General features: G+C 36.2%; 1 protein-coding gene across 1 annotated transcript in view; it reads right to left on the minus strand.

Annotated features, from left to right (window-relative positions):
• Nucleotides 1-18,068, minus strand: part of LOC117563689 (neural-cadherin) — a 179,941-nt gene that overhangs the window by 147,689 nt on the left and 14,184 nt on the right. Inside the window, exon 2 of the mRNA XM_034242122.2 lies at nucleotides 11,347-11,384. The gene's annotated coding sequence lies outside the window, so the exon portion shown is untranslated. The remainder of the gene's footprint in view (nucleotides 1-11,346; nucleotides 11,385-18,068) is intronic.

Genomic DNA, 18,068 nt, shown 5'->3' on the forward strand with positions numbered 1-18,068 from the left:
AGATTGTCGGCCAAAGCAACTCAGACCCCTAGTAAGTAGGCGTTTTTGCCCATACAAAAGTATTTCTTTAATAACTTCCACAATTTTTATCTGATCGCAACCAAATTTTCAGAAATCATAACTACTACAGAATTTATTGTATATACCAAAATTCGTAGCTCTAGCTTTAAAATTACACTTATTATTCGATTTTTTTGATTTGCGGGGGCGGAAGTGGGCGTGGCAAAAATTTGAAACAAACTTGATCTGCGTGCAAACATAACAAATGCTGTCGAAAAAAAATTATAGCTCTATCTCTTATAGTCTCTGAGATCTAGGTGTTCATACGGACGGACGGACGGACGGACAGACGGACAGACGGACAGACAGACAGACGGACATGGCTGTATCGTCTCGGCTGTTGACGCTGATCAAGAATATATATACTTTATAGGGTCGGAGATGCCTCCTTCTACCTGTTACATACATTTCCTGCCGGCACAAAGTTATAATACCCTTCTACCCTATGGGTAGCGGGTATAAAAATACCATACCAGCCAAAGCAATAAGGAGCCTATTGCGTCGTTATTTGCAAGAAAAATGTTTTACTTAAATAACTTTTATGAATTTACATTATCTTCCTTCAACAGTACGTCTGTTATTCTTAATAATCAGGGAAAATTAGTTTCTTTAAACAATATACAGAACACTTTTTTTTTATTAAATTTCTAATATATATTTTTTTGAATTTTATTTTCATTACCGTTCTTTATATTCCCAAGCCTAAACTCCCCTAAAACAATAGGATTATCTTTGAGCGGCCTTCCCACGCCTCCGCCTTCGCCTTCTCAATGACTCCGCTCAAAAGGTAACATAAGGTGTCAATATGTGCATATAAATTAGTGACAATTCATCGATACGTCCACTATCCCTATCAACAGCTGTGTTCTGGGCTGGGTTCGTGTCCTGTGACAAATTCGATGACTAATGAACTGCCGACAAATGAAACTGTCACAATAAAGCGACAAATGAAGCGCATTAAAAGAACTTATGAGAACAACAAAATGCACTAAAAAACTGGAAGCATTAAGACAAGGAAAGAAATTACACATTAAGCAGTACAAGACTGCTAAATACCCTCCAATTAATAAAGTACAAATACTAATTATGATTGCTTACAGAATTAATAAGATGAATAAAACATTGTTTGCATATTTTGATAAAAGAAACAAAAGAAGAAGAAGACTGGGAAATACGTCACAACAAATGAGATACAAAAACGTATTGTAAATAAAAGAATTGTGACACAAATGTAATCAAAATAATAGATCAATAAACAATGTTGGAATGTTTTGATCGCATGTTTATTATTTGTATAATGGGGTATTATATGATATTATACTTATATACAATACAAAGACAAAGAAGTGGCGCATCAAAATGTGGCAGACGACACGCCAGAGGCAGAGCTACTGCAACAGATGTTGTGTGAGTTGCAAGACAGAGAAAGGGAAAGGGAAGTAAAGTCAAATGTTGTGCTACCTACACACGCCCCTCTCTTCCTACTCTCTCTCCCTCTTTCTCTTATTCTCTTCCCCGCTCTGTAATTATGCGATCAAGGGGCTGCCTCATCACATCACATCACATCAGATGCCACAGCCAGAGGCGCAGCTCAAGCCAAAGCCACAGTCAAAGTCAAAGTCGTAGCCACAATCCACAACCGCAAAATGATGCTGGTTCATGAGCTCGCTCTCTCAAATGGGCTCATCCAATAATGTCATCATAATCAAACGAATCAACGACCCAGGCATGTTCCCACATTGTGCAGCGAGGGTTGAGAGTATTTGGTTTTATGATGACAACGGGGGCAGCTGGGGCAGCAGTTGCATTAAGTGATGGATAAGCATGTTCAGATAAAGTCAAAATAATAAAAAAATATATAGAATACGCGTGCGTGAATGTCAGCCAAAAACCAATAGAGATCTAAAGACTCTCCCTTAAAGGTCAACTTATTTATTAAATCCAATGAATTTGAACCTTTTATGAGGGCAGACGCCCATATGCTATGGCCATTGTTTTAAAATTTTTCAGCCACAAAGAGAACGAGAACTCACTCCTCATTTCTCAGGCCAACAAACATGTGCGTGCAATGTGTGCGGAAGATGAGAAAAGCAGAAAAGCAAGCAAAATGCCCCTTAAGATAGGGGATCAACAGATCAGCAGGATATCACAGGCCTGACACAATTTTTAATTATAAAACACAACAGCAGAGACGAGAAGAGAAGAGAAGAGATGTCTGCGCTCCTTGAGGTGTTGTTTGGACACCGCAATCAAATTTCTTATCGATTCGAGAATGGAGAATGAAGTGCTAAAAAGCAATTAAACGTTAACGTTGTTCGGCGCCTTTTATGGAATTTTAATGAGACAAATTATGCTGAAATCATTTCCATAGCTGAAGCAAAAGTAACCCAAAAAGAAACAAGCGAAAAATTGATGGACAAAAATCAGGAGAAAAATCTCAATTCGCGCTAAAGTAAATAAACAATTGTTGTTTGTTTTCTTTCTTGTTGCTTTGTTGTTGCTGTTGTTGTTATTGTTGCTGTGGCTGTTGTGAATGGTTGGTTGCATTTTCTAATAAAAATATAGCAAAAACGCGCTATGAATACTAAATGTGAAATATGTATGTGTACATGGAAAATCTATATCTTTCTTGTGATGCCATTCTACCAACAACAAAATAAAAGAAGAGAGGCAACCAAACTAGACTCTGGCGATTGGGCATGAAAATTTAATGCCCAAATATTGTGGGGAGCTGGAGGAAAACATAACAAAACAATAAAAAACACTTGCTTGTAAGCATAAAACTTTAATATTGGATTTTTTGCTTTTAGGCAAACATTACCAGATATGTATATGCAAATACATTGACCCACAATTTAAATGTTAAGTGCTAGCCGAAGAGATGCCCTAAGAAAATAAACTAACGACTTGGCATCAAATGAGAGAGAACATTTAATTTTTTGTTGAAGCTAACATGGTGTTGCACAAGTTTTATTCATATCAAAGACGAAATAAAAACTCTAAGCATCAATTCTAATAATTTATATTATATAAAAAGTTTCTAGCATGTATGTTTGGAATTTCCTAGAAAAGAACAACAAAACAAAGTTCAACTTGATTGTTATTAAATTCAAGAAAAAATTAAATAACAACTAAAAAGAACTTTATGCATCTCTAAAAAAGTTTAATAATCTTTCGAATTTATTATGTTTTTCAACTAATCGCACAAAATGTTTTAGAAACTTCAAAAATTGTTTACTTTTTCTTGTGAACTTTCAGCAAACTTCTAGTTTACTAGTTAGTTATCATAATTATATTATCTGCAATATCTATATTATAACTTTTTTCTTTTGTTATTTTGTTAGCCCAAATAATGTTTTAAAATTTGCGACAATTCTTCATTCTCAACTTTATTTTAATATACAAGTTAGTAAGCAACAATTTAATAAATCCTTTTTTTCTTTGTCTAAAGAATGTTCTAGAAATTGCGACAATTGTTTTCTTTTGGCTAAAAATAAATTGAAATAAATTTTCTCTATATTAAAGGAATTCTAAGCAAGTTTCTAGCATACAATTTAGTTCACATAATTATATTATGTGCAATTTCATAAAATGCTTTTCTTTCAATATGACGTTAGCACAAAAAATTGTTTTGATATTTTTACTTATAATAAATTTAAATGCATGTTCTCTATATTTTAAAGCAAGTTTCTAGCAAGTTAGCTAACATCGTTATATTATCAACGTTTTGTAATTGAGCACACAACATTTTCTAGAAATAGAGACAATTGTTCATTCTTTCTTGAAGAAATTTTCACTATATTTAAGGAATTCTAAGCAAGTACCTAGCATACAAGTTAGTTGACATTATTATATTATCTGCACTTTAATAAAACGATTTTCTTTTGTTATTTCATTTGGCTGACAAAATGTTCTAGATACTGCGACAATTCTTTGAGCCCTTCATTTAACAAACTTAGTAAAGAGACACGTGACATTAAGTCGTAATAATGCCAGCTGGTTAAATTATATTATCCTGCTACTTAGGCTGGGCTTATCGTATGCATATCTCTCATACATAAAATAGCAAAATGGCATTACAAAAACTTTCTCTCTGAAACTATGCAAGCTCATGTCACTCATTTCTCGTTGTTGTTTTAGCTGTTGCTATATTTCCGTTCTGTACTGCCGGCATTTCAACTTTACATTAAAACATTTATCTTCATTTCAGAAGTAAGACAGCTGCAAGCAAAGGAGAGAAAGAGAAAGCGTGTTCCATTTGCTAGTAAACAGAAACAGAAACAGAGCAGCAGTCATTTCTGAGACCTGGCCTGTTACCAGCTAGACACATGCTTCTGGCTCCTGGCAGCGAAGCGGTTCTGACCTGACGCCAGAGCGTGTAAGGACGACATGCTCAGCACTGACATCTTTCGAGGGGGGTGGGGGCAGGAGTTAATAGCATCGAGCATCCCTACAGCAAACAAACAAGCATCGGTCCTTGGTCCATCGCAGTGCTCTCTGTGGTTTCACACTCGAGTCGAGTCACGTACGTGTCGGACAATTCAACTCTCTTGCCAGCAGATCCGTTGACATTCCCGGTTTCAACTTCAAAGTCCTGGCTTCTCAGCACCATTTTGGGTTGCTCAAGTGGCGCATTTTGTTATTTATTTATTGTTTTATTTATGCCAAGTGCTGCTTCAACATTCAATTGAACGCTTTCATTGGTCATCGCAATTGTTTTTAGCTCAATTTACTATTAATACGCGTATTAAATACACATTTCATTCATTACATTTTTATTCCCACATCCAAGTCTGCTTAATTTTCCGACTACCGAACAGTTTACATGCTCCAATGGGATAGTTTTCCCCCGGAAAAACTTCAAAGCCTTAAAGATATGGCAATAAAAGTAATGCAATAGCGCAAACTTTGCTTCGCTTCTTTTGCACTTCTTGTGCATTAAGCAATAAAAACAATTTTTGCCAAAGCAGTTTCAAGTTCGTAAGTGAAATCAAAACGACATTTTGATACTCTGCTTATAGTCTTTATGCATTTTTATACTAACTCTGCTTTTTTGTAATCTGTTGAAATCAATAAAGAACTGAGATCACCCAGATCGTAATAAATTTCTTGAAGAAAATGTTTAGTCAAAAAACTAAAGCCTAAATTATGTGTTTTGCTAATAAAAGTTTAGCATAATTGTTTAATTCATTGTTTTATTTCTTTTGTAAATGTGACCATCTTATATACATCATAATTAGCTTAACAAACATGACCGTATTTGTTTTCAAATATCCTTTACATTGAGGTTTGGTCGCACTTGATCTTAACTCTCTCTTTGTCTGCTTATTCGGTGTTCTAACGAAGTTGATTATATATATTTAAAACAATATCGATGTTGTGTATTTTATTTGGAAACGGAAATTGACAATCATATAATTTAAACTTACATAAATCTTCCGTAAAAATAACTTTCAGTTAAAGTAAACCCCAAGTATATAGATAAATTGGAATAGACTTTAAGGCGCCAATAAACACACTCCCAATAGTAAGGCGTTTTTGTTTCGGTTTGAAATTGTGATGCTAACAAATAATGACAATTGATATGTCTGGTATTGATGGTTGCTTCTGCCTTTTTCAACTGAAAGCTGAGACACAAGTGTAAAGTTGCCTCTTCGGCTGCCAGTCAAGCAGAAATGTTAAGAGACAGAAAGCGAAGGAGGTGGAGGTAAAAAAGTGTTTGTTAAGTTTGTGGCTTTGTAGCCGTATTTGAAATTAAATTATAACTACAAAATGCTTTCTGGCATTTCATAACTTTCTTAATTAAAACTCAATTGGTGAATGCCTCGCGGCTAGAGTCGAAACAATTTTCCTGACATTTTCTCCAAGCTGCCTGCGTTAGTTTAGTTGTTGCTTCGTTCAGCTGCCTTTCGAAAATGATGTCAACGCACAATATACAGTATATATACATATAGAAGACAACAAAAATGTGCTCTCGACTTTGTAAAGTGAAATAATTTTGCGGCAAAGGTAAGGAAAATCCTTCCATTTCCATTTCCATTTCCATTACCATTACAATTTCCATTGTGTTGTTGCATGTTTCATGTTTTTTGGGGGTTTTGGTTTTTGGTGTTCAGAGTTTTGCGGCTTAGTTTCAATAGCCTATCGTTAACACTTAACTATAGGCAAGTTGCCAGCAAGAGACAAGAATAACAACAACTACAGCGAGTAACTCATAAAGGCAACTGCAACTTTTTGCAGCATCTTCGACTTTTGTGGCGATGAAACAAAAACCAAGTAAAACTGCTGCGCTCTGGCAAAACTTTCTTAATAGATTTTTGCCCAGCGATAAAGTTTTTTGCTATACGTTTATTATTGTAACACACACATACACATACTCGCACACACAAATTCACACTCATAGACACACACACACATATACACAGTCAAGGATTTGCTAGTCAAAATCGTATTGTGCAACTTCATCCCCAGCAAAAATACACTAAACTTACAAAAATTGATTTTCATTTCTGCAACATCTTGAATGCTTACAATGTGTGTGTATTTTAGTTGATGCCACAAAAGTTTACTCAACGCTGATGTAGAAGGGAGAGAAGCAAAGAGCAAAGCGATGTGGCAAACTTTAGCTAATGTGGGGAACATAACGCACTAATGCGCTGCATACTTTTTATTTGCAGATTAAATAATGAACTAATAATTGTTAGCGCAGTAAGTATCTCTATTGTTAATGGAAGTAACAGAAAAGCAGGGAAAGAAGCTCCATTAGTTACTATTGTATTAAATTTAATTGAATTTGAAATTCAATAACTTAATTATTTAAGCCAACAAATGATAACGAGTTTATATTAACCAACATTGAGAATTGAGATTTTAGCTGTTTGAAATTAACAATTCACATTTTAATTTTTTCGAATTTATTCATATTATATTATCAAATTGTAAAGAGTTCTAAAAAACTGTTTGAAGATCTAGAAATTACGAATTAATTTAATTTAAAACCACTTCCATAATGTTAACATAAGCTTAACTTCTAGAAATGTACTAAAATTGTATTTCATTTTAGTATTATTTAATTTCCAATACTAATATAAGCTCTGTTTAATCAGAAAATATATTTATATTAGCAACTATAATTGTAGCGATTTGTATATGGTTTGAAGAACAATAAATAATTTATCTCATTTCAAATTATATACAAACTTTCCATAAATTAAACCAAAATATTCATCAACGTTATTCGTACGGTTCAAAAGAAACAAGAGTATACCAAAGCTTTAAAGAACTATAAGGAGCTAATAACTGAGCATCAAATTACATAAATTCTTTTCATTAATTAAAAACTAAAAATTAGGAAACTAAGTCATGGGAAGTTAAAGAAATTGAAATCGAACATATATATAATTTATCTTATTTCGAATTGTAAGAATTATTTACACTGTGTTTATCCATATAATATAAAATTTTCTAATAACAGAAATGACTAGCGTAACCTTGAGCTCATTTTGCAGTTGTGCACAACAAAGTAGAGAAATAAAACCCAATAAACAGCAGCTTACAAGCACTGCCTATATTTGGTAAACCAGCTGTATCTCCTTGCCAAGAGAGTCTTAAGCTCATGTTGCCAGCTTGCCATAGGTACAACCATCAATTCGATGTGCTTTTAAAACCCATGTTTTTTCACATCTTGCACTATTTCATCTCTGCACTTTACGCTGCACAGCCAAAAAAAAACGAAAGAGGAGAAAAAAGCGAACTCAACGCATATCCTGCAGAAGCTTAATCTTCATTTTCCTGTTGGCTTTCCATTAAAATGCCATGCATCAAACTGAAACGACAAGTGCGATGTGAGCTGAGGCTCAGCTCAGGCTGAGGCTGAGTTCAACTGCTGTGCAACTCTTCTTGTTTTTCTTTTCCACACTTTCAACTACTCTCTCTCTCTCTCTCCGATGCTTTCATTCTCATTTCTGTTTCTGTCTCTAACTCTGGTGTCTGTCACGAGTGCACAAAACTCAATTAGAATGAACGAGTTTAGGGGGCGCAAAGAACAAGCTACAAGTTATAGGCACCCGCACACACACACACACACACACAATACTACAGAATCCACACTCAATCCAACTACCATGAACACATATGGGACAAGAAGGATCTGGGTAATCCTAGGCAAGGTTAATCAACAACACAGTGGCTGGCAAAAAGCAAACGCAAACGCACTCATAATTAGAGCTGTGGGAAAAATAGTGGGAAATGAAAACGGAAACTACACACACACACTCGCACACAACTTTTGATTAGCCAGGAAAATTGTAAATACAAAAACTTGACGCTCAAGCGAAGAACTGAGATGTCCAAGTCGATGTCTTTGTTTTGCGCTCCATTTAATAATTTAATGGCAACGAATTTGCGGTGCAAGTGGCAGTTGCAATTGAGGGTCTTCCCCTACAGCCGTTGGCCAAGAGTCGGAAATGAGTTCTTGATGGTCTCGCTGTGGCCACACACACACACAGACACAAGTTTACACCCCAGACAATTGACAATGTTTTGGCCAAAAAAGTAACTTTCAAGTGCCCTGCAGCTAATTAAGCGGCTTGAGTTTGCAAATACGTTGGCAAAATTTAATGAATGAGTGTTGCGACACTTGAAACACGTCGTCTGCGCCTCCCTTCCCTCTCCAAATGTTTTCAATGTCAGAAAACTCCGCTTGTCTGTGGAAAATTTATGTGTCTGCATTTCATTTCATTTTGGCGCAACGAAATTTTTTTCGCGCATTCCGCATGCCAGACATTTCCATAGACTCATCTGCAATTAGCCGCAGATAGCAAACACACTCTCAAAAAAAATTTTGCGAGAGAGAGAGAGAGGAGAGAAAATAAAATTGCAATTGTTGTGTTTAATAAATTTGCATTGGGGTGGGGGGTCATAAACAAAAAGCCTGTTGGCACTCAATCGCAGGCATCGACGTACATTTTGTGTGTCCGTTGTGTGAATTTTAACTGCAAATTGATTATAAATTGAAAGCATCGTGCAGCAGATGCCATTGCGATTGCAATTTATGGCGCAAAAACAAAATCTTTTTTTTTTTTTTTTTTGAGTATAAAAATTGGTAAATGAATAATCATTAAAGTGAAAGCCGGCAACAATTTAGCAAGTCCATCAAATGTGGCTTATGCGAATGCGATTAGATCAAAAATGTTCTTCAAAAATATTCGATTCGTTCAATCAGAAAATATTTTTGTCTGGATTTTTATTCGACAACATTTGACACACATTCGAAATAAAGTGAAGCTACTTTCGCATCTACAAGAGAGAGAGACAGAGACATTGGAAATGCATTAAAAACTATGAAAAATGTAAATGCCAAGGACGCAGAGAGAAAATACCAAATGGCAAATGCCAAAAGCCAAAACCGTAAAAATGTCAAAGTTAAAAACGAAGTCAATTGGCCACAAGTTGAAGGAGGTAACTCATAGTTGGCTCCTTGTAGTTTATACAACAAAACACACAACTACAGCAAAAAACAAAAAATAACGCTGTAGTCGAGTGTACTCGACTGTGAGATACCCGCTATCCATTTTTAATGACAGAAAAACAGTCCGTTATTAATTTTAAAATATACTCAATTAATAAACCGAAAAAATACTCAAACATACGAAATGTGTTTATTGGTATGTTGAATGATAGCATATCAATATACCAACAAAATATGTTTTTGGAATGTTAAATGACACTTTTTCAGTATTTTTCGGTATATCAATTTAGTATATCGTATATGGTATGTTGGTAAAGTATATTGGTAAAGTATATTGGTAAAGTATATTGGTAAAGTATATTGGTAAAGTATATTGGTAAACTACTACTTTCAAAAAATACCGTACAGTACAAAATATACCATAGAGTACAAAATATACCAAATTGTCAGTCAAATATATATAGTTATAGTCTCTGAGATCTATGGACAGCCGGACATGGCTATATAGTCTCGTCTGTTGACACTGATCAAGAATATATTATATATAGCGGTCGAAGATGCTTACTTTTGCCTGTTACATTAATTTCATTCAGGTACAAAGTTATAATACCCTTCTACCCTGTGGGTACCAGGTATAAAAAGAGAGAGACCATTAACTTCTACTTGAGCTGCAGAGGCAACAACTAACTGTAATGGCTGGTAATACTTCTTATGGCAAAAAAAAAAAAAAAAACAACACTACACACATAAAACGACGAACTCACAACGGGCCAAGGTCAACGGCGTATAGTGAAAAGTTAAGCACTTTTATATTGCGGCTTTTCCTGCACTCGTCGTATGTTTGTATAAATAAAAGAAAATTAATTATTAATAAGTGGGTAATGCTATAGCTGGCGATCTGCCAAGCATATAGTCGACATCAACTAACTCTTCCACTTCTTCCCCCTAGCAAAAGTTGCTTCCATTTCCAAGTCCAATATCGCGTTGCCAAACAAAGGCGACCACTTAAACGTTTATTACTTTACAAGTAGTGACTTCTCCTTGTCTCTTTCTCTTCCTCCTTCTTCCCTCTTTTTCTCGCTTGCATGCTTATTATTTGGCCAGAACGAGCTTTGGGCATTAGCCAAAAGTTGTGCCGCATATTTCATGTGAATAAAGTGCACACAGCATGCGTGCTAAAATCCTATTGTAATTTTGGGCATTTTTTCGCTAGTTCTTTCACAATTAAAAGTGTATAAAAATCACTTTGCTATACAAGTCATTAAACTTTATTGTGACGCACACTTTGGCAAAATGGGAAAATTGGTAAAATTAATAAATTATTTAAATAATATAATTCAAATAATTCGTATTTCTAACTGAAATTGATGTATTGCGTGTTTCCCTAATCTGTCTAACTTTTTTTTCTATTTTTGGCGGATTAATTTACGTGGTCTTAAGTTACACGTAAAATTTTGTCGGACCTCTTCATTAATTGAAAAGCCAATGCGACGACTAATTACTGTGTGTGTATATAAAGTGCCAGATCTAAAAGTGTGGAAATAAAAGCCGAAGCTAAGCTATGGAATTAGGCTAATGTTGGGTTCGTGCGCCAAAAGCAACACAAAAAAAAATCTACAAAAAATGTGTATAGAAGAGTTGTGCATAATTGGAGAGCGGCAAAACGGAAGCAGCTGATTGCAATTTGATGCTTACAAATTAATAATTGAGGAAGGTTTAATTGATTCCGACTAGAGCGAGCAAAAGAAAACACACAATCAACTATCCGGTTATTAAGTGAAGCACAAAATATATACTCGATTAAACATTGTACATACCTTCGGGCTATCATAATTAAATGCGATGCGTCATTTGTCTGAAATCAAAATGAAAAAAAAACTCAAATTAATACTCGCGTTATAAATGTAATACCGAATTTAAAAACTGTAATGTGCTGTAATTAAATGGGAATTTGGTGTTGAAGCTATAAAGTGAATTTGCAAGTTGATGGGCGACAAGTGTTAATTGCCACGGCTTTTAACACTGGTCAGCAGTAGCGTTTATTCAACACTGTTTCACACTTAGGCGCGCAACATGTGGGCGTGGCTTTTTGGTTAATTTACTTCACATCAACATTCATTTGATTATCTAAATTGTTGCACTTAAAAGTAATTTCCATGTCGAGGCGTGCGCTTTTCTCTCTGCCTTCTCTGACTTTTAACAACACATTTGCCGTTAAATGCAGCCGCCTACATAGAGTGAAGCACATTCACACACACTCACACTCTGTCAGCGAGTGTGTATAAAAATTAAAAGCGACCGCCGCTAAATTGAAAGTGAAATTAATTGCAGGCTTTCTGGGTGCCCGCGTTGGGAAGAAGGAATAAGTAAAGCGACTGAAAAGAGAGTGTTGAATTATATGGAGCTTCTTCTTTGGCTCAAAGTCAAATGGCAATTGAAGACAATCGCGAGGTCTTGACTTTGCAGTTTTCCCCCGTCAGTTCGAAATTATAAAGGGCCAAGGAAAATAGGGATTGCATTTGGTGCAATCACAAATGCTTAATGCGCTATTCACTCACATCTGCTTCGAGCTCAAGCTTCAAGTGGTATCCAAAAAGCCCTTGGCACAAAAAATTGCGTTTCATTTATCAAATTCATTTGCAATGCGCTACCGAATGCCGTAATATCATTTTTCTTACCACACTTTCAATGGTCAGAGATTTAGTGAAGGAGAAAGAGAAAGAGAGAGAGAGATAGGAACTGGTCAAGTTCTTCGGCATTGTTGTTGGCAAACGCACAGATTTCGCACCAGCATTCAGTCAGTCAGTCTGCTCTGTTCTGTCAGCTCAGTCAGTTAGTCAGTCAAGTTGGCAGGTTTTGGATTTCCGCGCCAGTGACAACGACACTTGACACGACCCAAAAACTAACTGCGGCTACGTGAGAGAGCGAGAGACGCAGGAAGCGAAGAGGAGAAGCAAAGGAGCCGAAGAGCCTTACCATTATATGCCCATCCCCATTGTGTTCGCTTTATGTCATTCATTCTTTCATCCCAGTCATTCATTCGCACATTCAGTGAGGGAACAAAAGGCGCCTCTGGTCAGCCAACTGTTGACATTGCTAAATGAATGAACCTTAGTTGAGTTACAAAATATCAGAAAAACAAGCAAACTCCAATGGGATTGAGAATAACAGGAAAGGATAGTTTACCTACAGTGAGTGAGCAATAATGAATACCCTAACAAAAGCTGGACAGAGAGGACTACTCGACATTTAATTCATGGCTTCTCTTATTGTCAATTAATTTCTATAGACAAAGGAGTTTGCTCTGACTAACTAACTGATTCACTTACTAAACTATTAAAGCACAACCCAAATGGTAGGAGCTAGGGGCTGCAATTCTTACATAGTGTACATAACATACAATTCTGCCTTTCAACTTGTGTTGTAGTTATTTCTGAATAATACTTTTGATGTATAAGCTAGAAGGCTGCATTTGGAAGAGCTAGGAGGTTGCAATAGTTACAGAAATTGTATAACATGATCTACAATTCATATAGGGTTTCTTTTATTCTATATTTGTATATATGAACAGGTTTCTCCTGATAAAACGAGTGTACTGTCAACACACAGTTCAAAGGGTAAGAGTAAGGAGGCTGCATTTGCACAATGCGTTGTCGAAATACTAAAATTCTATTTAATCCTGAATAAAGCGTTAAAGGAATACTGTCTTGAAAAGCTACAATTCGAGTTATTTCCTTGTTATTTCTTTGTTTTTTTGTAATGTAAGGGCTAGGAGTCCACAATTTTTACATAATATAATTACAACTTTGAATTAAGTTTCCTGCTAAGTATTGCATTTCAAGAATATATATATGTTAGGATAAACTAAAATAAACAGTTTAGTGAACTTCAGGAGCACCTTATTGTCCAAATAAAATTCGAATCATTCAATAATCTTATCTACGCGTAATCACGCTACCCTTTCAGCAGTTGCTTGAGAATCATTTTTATTGTCTGATAGCTCTTTAGACACACACACAACTGGAGTGGCAGTGAAAAAGGGAATATTGTTGAGACACCAAGTGCAAATCAAATGCACTAAGCGTAACGGTAACTGAGAGTACCTATCCCTAAAATCCAAGAACAATATCAACCTCAACCTCAACCTCAAGCTCAACCTGAGCTCAACCCACTCCCAAAAAAACGAAACGAACAAGACAAACCCTTCATCCATATTCCTTACAGCATTTATCCATTGGCAAACTTTTGCACTGCACTTTGCACGTAGCGACAGCGAAGCAAAAAGTGGAGAGAAGCAGTTGCAACAAAGCGTGGCGCAACGCAAATCCCATAAAAATGAAACTGGCTGAAGGAAGTTTGAAATTGCAATTTAATTTCAACCGCAAACACAGTCATGAAGCAAACCCAAACCCAAACCCAAACCCAAATGGGAGAGAAGAGAGAGAGAGAAACTAATGGCGCCCAGCATTGAGAACGTGCAAGAAGTTTTTCGATGGATGGAAATGGAATAGTCTGGTCAGAGAACTGGAATGGGATTACGCTCTCTGTACTCTCGGAATATGTGGGAAAAGGGGTGTGGTGGAGTCCCCCAAGTCACAAGTCTCTAGATATTGATGGCCTGGCATGCATTATGCGTGGGGCGCGTGACGGGCACAAATGACCCCATTGCTAACCTTTGCTGTGCCCCAAACACACACACACACTCGCACACATGTGGCAAGGGTCTCGGACTGTATGTGTTTGTTTTGTTCGCTTGGCCGTCGCATGTGTGTCGCATTTATCACTGAATCGCATTTTAACCACAGGATATTTGATCTTGTGCCATTTGACATAAGTCTTCAAGAAGCAGCTACAACATCGGAGTAGAGGAGGGAACCAAAAACGTCCAGCATGTGGATACATTTGCCAAATGTATGTGAGTGTCTGTGTGTGGCACGTTGCAATCGAGGGAGGCACAAACGAGTGCCACTGGGGGGAGGGGGGAGTAACATGTTTGTTTTGTATGCTGAAAATCAATAAACTGATAAACATATTGCATTGGCCCCCTTTGTGACTGCTCCTTGACGGGAATTGAATTAAATTGAATTTTCTGGGGAAAACTCACTGACATTGCTACCGGCTTTCTGCTTTTGCTTTTGAGTTGGATTTGGCTTTCGCTTTAGCTTCTGCGTTTGCTTTAGCTTTGTAGTTGAGAGGAAATCACATAAAATTTACTTTGCCAATTTATTCTCAAACTTTTTATGCTCACTGCGAGTCCAAGGTGAAGCAGTTGGCTAGCTCTGCGGTTTACTTAACCTATAGTTTGACTATATATATCAAAATGTGGCAACTATATTGAACATAAATATCAATTCCATATGGACAAATATTGCACTAATCTTTATATCCCTAAGGCAGAAGTTTTACAATAAATAATTGTTGTGAGCTTAAGGCTTAGCATATTTTAAATACAATCAGTTATATAAATCTGAAATATCTTTGCTACATTGTTGCGAATGAGATGAAGAAACCTTATTTCAGTAGAAATTCTTAAATTTTCATTTTCTTGCATTTAATTGTACAATCAATTAAATTTAGCTTAGCTCTGGATTAGATTACCGTTCGCTTTGTTCTGGCAAATTAACAAAACTTAAATTAATTTGATTGCATTAAAGTCAAAGCAAAGGCAATGCCGGACAAGAAGAGCTTTCTGCTATTCATTTCATTTCAGCTGGCACAAGTAACCAATTGACAAGCTGGCAACAACATGAAAGAACAAAACGAATCATCTCATTTCAAAAGGAAATCCAAACCGAAAAGAAAGGCTGAAAGGAGACGACGTTTTGGCTTGTCTAAATGCCCGAGAAAACACACCCACAGAATTAGCAAATCAACGAAACAAACGACGACGACGTCGACGTCGACTTACCAAAAGCGAAAACAAGCCGAAAGCGTTGACTTCCCCTCCCCCAAAAAAGAACACCCCCTATTTGATCCTTTGTAGCTACTCGAACACGACCCTCTTATACGGAACCCTTAGCCAAAAATTCTGTTTTGTTATTGGAGCATTTTCGGTTGATAAAACAAACGATGTTTGAGGCGTGCAACTTCTTTTTTTTCCGACGACGGGTGGCAAAAAGGGAGACACGAACTCAACTTATCGTGTGGGTTCTCGTGTTAATATTTATAATAAAATATAATGATTATGATGTGGTCTGGTCTGGTCGGAGTCTGTGTCTGGGTCTGGGTCTCAGATGTGTGTTGGCACAAAATACTTTCTGAATAATCAGGATGTGGCCAAAAAAAACCAAAAAATCCCCGGCAGCATAATCAAAGGCAATAGAAAGTCACTGGCTGTTTATCAATGATTCAATTCAAGTGTTTACCCCTCATTCTCGATGCTGTTGTTGTTGCTAGTCTAATTTGTTGCTTGTTTTTGACATCAGCAGCTGTAGAGTTTGCTCTCTCTCTCTCTCCATTATAGTCATCATCATCATTATCATCATGAAGCTGCCGCTTGAATTTTTATGAGAAAAGTGGCCCCATAATCATTACATGCGAGTGCCACATTACCCAGGAACCCATCCAAGACAAAACAAGCAAATGTTTATCATTACCCGCCAGCTTCAATCACACACACTCTCCTCTCCTCTCCACCATCTTGCTGAGTAGCTTCTCCTATCGCACATTTATTATGATGCCAGGCGAGCGAGGAAAAGTATGCGAAAATAAAGACAAACTATTTTTATTGTTTTTGGTGTGCAAGATGCTTGCTTTTTGATAGAGCAATTTGTCAATAAAAATAAACAACTATCTAGATAAATGTGAGATATTATTCTGGCGAGCGTCAAAGCATAATAATGCTTTTGGCACAAAAGCAGAGACAGCAGAAATTAATCAACATAAAATGTTTGAATTAATAAAAAGGAAATGGAAATAGTGCTAAAATTATTGAAATGCATTTAATATAAACAAGTATGGAAGCAACAGTCGAATGTGCTCGACTTTGAGATACCCGATACGCATTTTGAAATGAATGCAAAACAGTATGGTATTCATTTTAAAATATTCTGAATTAATATACCGCAAAAATACTAATTATATATATAAAAATATTTGGTATTTTCATTTATCAAAATATAGAGCAATCGGGCAATCTGGTATATCTTGCACTATGCGGTGTATTTTGATATATATCAATATACCAAATATAACCGTTGGTATATTTTTAGTATGGGTAGCGTGTATAATAAAATAAAATACTCATTTTCAATAACACATAACATAACATATTCCTAAAAATATACGCGTTTTTTTTTTTGGTATATCGATATCGTACGACTACAAAATATACCATATTTTCAACAAAAGCAGTTAGGACCTGATTGCAGTAGAATTGTTGCAATGTATTTATAATATATCAAATACAAAAATACAAAAAATTGCCATCAAATTTATATAAGTAAAATGTTAATATAAAATAGAGTTAGTTTTCTCTTTTGCAAGTTAATCATTTTAAGCTGCAGCTAATGTGACATCAACTTCAATTTTATTGATTAACCAGCCAAACTCGGTTTAACTTTCCTTGCTACCAACAAACACACGCAGTCACTAGCTAGTGTTTGGAAATTAGTGGAAAGGCAAATGTTTGGCTAACAAACAACAAAGTTATACTCGTGCCTTAACGCAGGTATGTTTCGTATTTATGTGGCCATTAACAATTATTTACAGCGCAGGCCGAGCACAGCACAAAAACATTCATTTGTTTTGCGTTTGCTGATAGCGCGCATACGCCCCGTGGCACAGCTAATAAAATTTAAATATTGATTTATTTGCATGGCATGCGTTGACCATTGCTGGTCAGTTTTTATTTAGGTTCCTTGGGGGCCAAAGTTTATGTGACTGGGGCCCGAAAAAAAAACAATACTGGGGAATAAATCCCGCTGCTTAATTTGCCAGCCCTGAATTGAGTCATTAGCTTTGATTTTAGAGTGCCATAAAACCGTTAACGATGCCAGCCTAAACTAAGGCTAAAAGCGAACTCTCTAACTATGCTTTAGCAATTGAAGTAACCACAATTCACAGCTGCTGCTGACTGAGAGAAGTGCAGACATCAATTCGAGATGCTGCACTCATAAACAAATTTGCGTGTAGCATCATTTATCATATCTACAATATTCTCATCTCTTTTTGTTCCAGCTGTGTCCATTGTGTGTGCTCCATATTGGCCAGCCGCCGCAATAAACAAAAAATTCATATAAATAAATAACAGTCTGAGAGCACTTCGTTGAGAGCGAGAGAGGGTAACTAAATGTTTTTTCGCCAGAATTTGGAGTAGTCCCAAAACCCCGCTGCGTTTACCGATAAGTGCTGCGGTTAATTCATAAGCATCCCAATGTTTTCCCATTTTTTGGTCTCACGGCATTTCCAAAGAATTCTCGAAAGCATCATAAATTGTTTTCTTCTTTTTGGGTGTAAAGCAAGTGTCGAGAGTTGCTTGTTATGATTATTGCGACTTTTGTTGTTTTGGCAACAAGACACGACGACGACGACGACGATG

The sequence above is a fragment of the Drosophila albomicans genome, chromosome 2L, assembly GCF_009650485.2.
Source record: "Drosophila albomicans strain 15112-1751.03 chromosome 2L, ASM965048v2, whole genome shotgun sequence".
Taxonomy (NCBI): domain Eukaryota; kingdom Metazoa; phylum Arthropoda; class Insecta; order Diptera; family Drosophilidae; genus Drosophila; species Drosophila albomicans.